The sequence below is a fragment of the Phycodurus eques genome, chromosome 10 (assembly GCF_024500275.1).
Source record: "Phycodurus eques isolate BA_2022a chromosome 10, UOR_Pequ_1.1, whole genome shotgun sequence".
NCBI classification, from domain to species: domain Eukaryota; kingdom Metazoa; phylum Chordata; class Actinopteri; order Syngnathiformes; family Syngnathidae; genus Phycodurus; species Phycodurus eques.
The window spans coordinates 11331592-11333176 of NC_084534.1; positions in this window are offsets into that span (position 1 = coordinate 11331592).

Below are 1585 nucleotides of genomic sequence, written 5' to 3' on the forward strand. Positions count from 1 at the left end.
TTTCTGCCATTGCTTTGTGACTGTGTGCCGTGAATATCCTCGTTTGTCAACACAAGAGTTTGATGAAGATTTTGATTTTACAGAAATGTTAGGAATTATACAAAAAGTGGGGCAGTTCACCATACGTAATAGTCTATCAACATCGAGCTACTGTATGTCACGTGAATGCAGTTGTGAATCGATTGCCAACAATTTGAATCAACGAATTTACTAACTCATCTTAAAGGTTCACTTGCTTGATCTCGACAAGAATGAGACTGAAGAAACATCCACTTTACATATAATGAATAAACATAAATGATGAAACACTTGTTTTGGTGACTAAAGGCTGCAGTCACAGTCCAAAATGTCTCTTTGATGCGAGTCTATTACTTGGACTCTGTATTTAGTGAGCACTTGGAGTTTTGCAGCCATCTCAGAGAATTGGGGCCTGCTATCCAGCATCTCCACGTATCTCAGAGCCGCCATATTTTGAAAGCCTAAAAAATCCTCTTCTGGCACATGCTTCCCTCGGATTTTGAGACTTTGGAGTTTTGGAAAGAGCTGAGGGATTTCAGCAGTGATGGTTCCCAAAGATGAGGGCCAGGGGTCTATGTGGAGGTGGATGAGATTGGGTACCTGCAACGCAACAGACACAATCTCCTGTGAGCTTATCCCTGGAACACAGAGCGCGAGACTGCTCACAGAAGATGGAATGGAGCGGACATATCTGTCAACGTGCGGTCCCGATTTGATGACCAAGGTTGACAGTCGATGGAGGGCACTCAACCACGCTTTCAGGTCCTCCCTCATGGCAGCAAACCATATGTCAGCCACAAAGTCTTTATCAGAGTACTTGTAGATGAGAACGAGTCTCTGCAAGTTGGGCAGCAGCTTCATTGCATCCTGTGGTAGTGAATGATCACAGTGTATGAGTTCCAGACTGGACAGTGCGTGCGCCTCCTTCACTGGTAAAGGTGTGGTGTGTCTCAAAACAGCTTGCACATTATGTCCACAGGTCAATGACAGATGCTTAAGTCGAGGAAGGCAGCCGAGTATTAAGTAAGTCGTCATCGTACATTCTTCATTGATCTCAGTGTCATGGCACACCAGAGATGTCAGATTCCTGAAGTCTATGAAAGCAGAAATCAGATGTTCAATGGATTTAGAGGGAAACTGAACTCGACAAATGCTGAGATGTGTCAGCCTCTCCGCTTTATGCACTGCCGAACCGGTCAGCAGAAGAGAGGTGCAACTGCACCGCACAGCCAGATGCTTCAGATGGGTGAAATTCTTCAAAACATCCAAAATTTCCTGAGAGCTTCGCTCCATGACCACGGTGGTGATCGACGGGAGGCACCGCGCGAGTTGCCTCCAGTCCTTCGCTCTGGTGCTCCTCACCACCACTTTATTGATTTTTCTTCGGCGCAGCATCTCCCAGAACGGACTGTTGTAAGAAGCTTTCGGAAAAGCCAGCACTATTGTCCAGTCTTTCCATAGCAACCCGCAGTCAACAAGTTCCCTGAAGTCAATGCAAGTCGCCCGAACGCTGTGCTTGTCTGCCACGCAGAGATATCCCAGTACTTGAATCCAGACTTCACCTGGA